Raw genomic sequence first — 5770 nt, forward strand, 5'->3', positions numbered from 1 at the left:
GCATTCAATAGATAGCGCCGATCGTTTGATTAATTTGTTTCTGCAGCTGATGTGTGTGATTTACGAACGGAAATTGGAGAATTTTAATCGATACTTAATTATTCCCTAATTGAGGTTTGGGTTAAGTGAGGCTCCTTAGAAGTGGGGGCCCTAAGCAAGCGCTTAATTATTTAGACACTAAGGCCGGCCCTGAGAAAACACATATGTTATGACATTTGTTACAAACTTCTCTTTACATATTTTGACATATTAACCATGAGAGGCATATAGAATTGGTTAAAGCAAAGACGAACTATACATATAATAGTAATATTAAATTATCTTTGTAACATCTAGTGTATGAGTATATTATGGATGTAGTCCATAATAAATTCGAAAAGTGTAAATTGTAACATGGACAATGTTGTGCATATGTATATGGTGTTGGTTGGTGATCGAAGTTCAAGAACAAATAGTAGTGAATCGGTTAAATGTTGGGCTTTATCAAATGTTGGAAAAAAAAACTCAAGATTGCAAGAGGGTCTGGTGCAAAGGGGATCTAGAGGAAGCAACAATATAGTGACCTTGTTTATTAGTGCTTCATTTCCCGAAAACGATATATATAATAGTCCACTGAAAGCTATAGACAATGATTTAATAAACGTTGATGATTGTGTTGATTATGGTGTTGAAGATGATTATAAAGGTACATGTGGTTAAAGAGATAAAACAATTGCTCTTACTGTTATTTAGGAAAATAATTTATTTTATTATGGAATACCACTCAATTTTTTTAAAGAAATAAATGGCGATGAATGATCTATTGAGTATGAAAAAAAGGTTGGCCATAGGATGAATTTACAAACCAATACAACTCAAATGTTGTCCTAGGTATGCCTCCCATACTGATATATCCAGATTCAGTTAATACTTATACATGATCTCACAATCAAAGATCTACCCATAAATTAAACAATGTCAAACCTTAAAAAAATTATAAACTGGTATTTCGATTAGAACGTGTTGAAGAAGGATTTCAAATGAAAACAAAAAAATCAACAAAAGATCAGTATGAGGTTTTTTTGTTTAAAACAAATAGGTTATAGTTCGTGTTTATATGTGACTAGGGTTAAGGAAAATGATTTTTCCAAGTTAAGAAATTTAACATACATACATATTCATCAACACAAGTACACACCAATCATAAACAAGTGAATAAGAAAGTGTTGGAAAACTATAATACAATGGGTAATGGGTAACAATCATGGCAGAGTTTACAGGGGAATGATATAGTTCGAGATTTTAATTCCATGTACAATCTTGATATCATTTATAAACGGGAAAATGACTTAAAAACCCAACGAAGTTTCCAAACCGTTTAAAAAACCCCAATCATATTTTGTCTGTTCAAAAAAACCCAACAAACTTAACATTTTATCTAAAAAGCTCAACTAAATTACACTTTCTCGAAAGTCAAATAAGAGAAACAGATGACGTGGCTTATTACCGTATCGGAAAACTGACTTGTTAGACCAACGAAGTTTCCAAAACGTTTAAAAAACTTCAATCATGTTTTGACTGTTCAAAAAAAAAACCCCAACGAACTTAAACAAAACAAAATTGGAATTTTCTGAACGGTTTGAAACATTGTTGGACTTTTTAGACAAAATATTAAGTTCGTTGGGTTTTTTTGAACAGACAAAACATGATTGCGGTTTTTTGAATGGTTTGGAAACTTCGTTGGGTTTTTAAGTCATTTTCCCTTTATAAACATGCATGATGTGTGAAACAATATGTCGTCGAATTAATTAAAGGGTCCACATAAGAAATATTTTTAAAGTTATTTTCACAACTTAAAGAAACATAATCTTGGGATTGTGACTTATATTCTAACATATGATGTAACAGCTGACTTTTAACACAAAGTACAACAAAACTTTTTGCACTTTTTAATTTATAAAATAACCCATTGTACATTTATGGTAACTAGTTGAATGCAAGAAGTTATCATAAAGAATCCAATGATAAAACAATACAATGATCCGATCCATACATTACCATCCCTTAGCTACAAATATCCAATTCGTTAATAAGACCGCATGAACCTAAAATGCATACAACAAAAGCTAAGATATAAGATCATAATGAGTAACCTACTCGACATACAAATAGAATATCAGTTATCTTTAATCACAACATCAAAACACAAATTAATCAGATTATGCATTTTAATAACCCAAAATCAGTTTAAACACGCGTTCACCCAATAATGAGTTCACCGCTTTTTAACAACTATTGGCAATCTATATCACTCGTGTACAACATTTTAACTACAAAACGATTAAATATGGTTTTACGACTACTCAAACCACCATCTCAACTAACAATGACGCCAATATTTTTACGTCTTTTCAAGCCACAATTTCAGATAACAATAATTTATATTACCACTAGGCACTTGTCATGTGATCAATGTACTCCTTAATTATTACCAAAAGGTTCTCTTTATATAGTTATTCATAATCGTTAAGCATTACCACATGGTACTCGTTATATGGTTATTTATACTTGTTTTGTGGTTATCATATTCCTTTAACAACAATTAACCGGAGTTTATCAACTATCATAGTTATCTACACTATGCTGAAACAAATAGCTATAACAACTTACCACATTTCACAAAAATAGTGACATATACGATAAATATCCTATAACTCACCACATTATGTTCATATTTTAAAATTCAACAACGATTACTCAGCTAAGCCCATTATTCATATAGAACTATTTAACTATATTTAGCTTCTACTTTTATGCTATTATCAATGATATAAACTATATTAAGATATAATTGTTATTAACAACGATATTAGTTATATTCAACTATATATACTCCATCAAAACTCTCAATTATTAACATCGTATTCAATTATATTCATTATTGTTTTTAACATCAATATTAGTTATATTTAACTATAACTCTTGTTTATATAAAAATGACAACTCTCAATAATACTCAACATTGCTTATCCTTAAATGTCAGAGGAATCAAAGTGGATGTAAAAATCAACAGGGTTAGGAGGTTAAAAAACCTGCACAAAGTTAACTTCCTAGGGATTCAAGAAACGCAGCTGCATGACCATGAAAAAATGGACGTGTTGAGTTGTTGGGGTGATCAAGACTTCAAGTTTGAAGGACTGAACTCGCATGGATGATCAGGAGGGTTGGTATCAATATGGAGTAACAAGTGTTTTAAAAAAAGAAGTAATTAAATCACGCTATTACCTCATTGTCATAAGTAAGTGGATTGGAATCAATGAGGATACCATATATGGGCCACATGATATCAATGAATAGAAGAAATTATGGAGCGAATTGTTAGTGATAAGAAGATCGATTCTAGGTAATTGGATCTATTTGGCGACTTTAACGTAGTTAGAAGACCGGAGGAGAGATTCAACTCTAATTTCTGTCAGGATAGTGCATCTGCGTTTAATAGGTTCATACAAGAGGTAGATCTTCATGATTTCAACATGGGTGGGGAACGATTCACTTTTATGTCTAGAGTAGGAGCCAAACTGAGTAAGCTCGATAGGTTCCTTGTGTGCGCTAATTTTCTTGCGCTTTCCCTTCATTGGTTGTCACTGCACACCCTTAGGAACTATCTGATCATAGTCCAGTTACACTCTCCTCTAGAGAAACTAATTATCGCCCTCATCCATTCAAATTATTTAACTCATGGCTACTAAAAGTTGGTTTCGATAACACTGTTAAGGAAGCATGGGAAAATTTTGTTGGTTATGGGATGCCATATGCATATCTAGCTGCAAAACTCAAATACCTTAAAGAGGAGATCAAAAAATGGAAGAGGATGACTAATAATACGGAAAAACTTGAGCTAGCACAAATTAAAGATAAGGTCTTACAACTTGAGACATTGGCGGTGTCAAGGTTGCTCATAGATACGTAACTTAATATTCACAGCGTGGGACTTCAACGAATTCTTGAGCTAGAAAAGCTTGCGGTGTTAGACTTAAAGCAAAAATCTAGGATCAAATGGATTGTGGAGGGCGACGAAAGTACAAAATTCTCTCATGGGCACATAAATAGTAAGCATAGGAGGAACACAATCCATGGGTTAATAGGTGAATGGTAAATGGGTGTCATCTGTAGAAGAAGTAAAAGATGAAGCATTAAGATTTTTTAAGGGTAAGTTTACTGAATCTTTGATCCTGAGGCCTAAACTCATCAACCCTATCTCAAATCCATTTCTATGATGGAAGCCATCAAACTTGAAGCCTTCTTCACATTGGAGGAAATAAAATATGTGGTTTGGGTATGTGGAGGTGACAAGCCCCTTGGTACTGATGGATTTACTTTAAATTCATCAAAGCCTATTGGGATACACTTAAAGACGATATGATGAATTATGTGCTACACTTTGACAAGTTTGGTACCCTAGTGTGGGGGTGCAACTCATCCTTCATCACACTTGTAGCTAAAGTTAAAGACCCCTCCTCACTCTCTGACTATCATCTCATCAGCCTAATTGGGTGTATGTAAAAGAGATGCTTGCATTAAGGCTCAAAATAGTTATTGGTAGAGTCATTGGAGATGTACAGTCAACATACATATAAGGAAAGAATATATTAGACGGACTATTGGTGATAAACAAACTCTACTCTTGGGCGAAAAAAATGAAGAAGAGGATACTACTATTTAAGGTGGATTTCGATAAAGCATTTTATTCAATAAACTAGGAGTACCTCGATTCTATTCTTGCACAGATGGGATTTGGGTCTAAATGGCGCACGTGGATCAGAGGATGCTTGAACTCATTCTATGCCTCTGTGATCAGGAATGGGTCCCCAACAAGCGAATTCAATATATCTAAAGGGGTACGTAAAGGTGACCCGCTTTCACCATGCCTCTTCATTATAGTCATGGAAGGTCTTAACGTGGCATTGGAGGCTGCCAAAGATAAAGGATTATTTAAAGGTGTCCAAACCCCCAATGGGGGACCTACCCTCTCACACTTATTCTATGCAGGCGATGTGATATTTGTTGGTGAATGGTCGAGATCCAACCTAAAAACCTTGCATGAATTTTAAGATGTTTTCACATATCCTCCAGTCTAAAAGGGAACTTTCACAAATCAAGGTTGTTTGGAATTAGGGCTTCTAATGGTGACATTGTGAACTGGGCCAACATTCTTGGGTGTGAAGCGGGATGTTTCCTTTTTAAATACCTTGGTGTTCCTGTCGGTGCACACATGAAACTTAAAAAAATTGGAAACCAATAATCGAAAATTTTCATTCTAAACTATCGTTATGAAAATCAAAATCCCTTTCTTTTGGAGGTCATTTGACAATGATCACCTCAGCCCTGGGCAACCTCCCCACTTACTACTTCTCACTTTTCACAGCTCCAGTGATAGTCAAGGACACTTAGAATAAATCGGACGCAAATTTTTATGGGGTGGGGATGAAGACAAAAGAAATATTGTCACACCCCTAAACCAGAACGGCAGAAACATCTGGGGGCGGATCACTTTCATGTCCAATATCATAACAATTTAATAGTAGCGATCAAAGCATTACAACCATTATATTGAATATTTAATAAGTTTACATTATGCTCAAAACTATAGCACCCATAAAATTCAAATCAATTTAAAACTTTTTAAAACATTTAAAACCATTAAGTTATTACGGTCTACTTTCAAATAATTTAAACATCAGTACCTGAAACAATAATCGATAAAATGCAACCTCATACCCAATTCCTCATG

The sequence above is a fragment of the Lactuca saligna genome, chromosome 9, assembly GCF_052625555.1.
Source record: "Lactuca saligna cultivar CGN05327 chromosome 9, ASM5262555v1, whole genome shotgun sequence".
NCBI classification, from domain to species: Eukaryota; Viridiplantae; Streptophyta; class Magnoliopsida; order Asterales; family Asteraceae; genus Lactuca; species Lactuca saligna.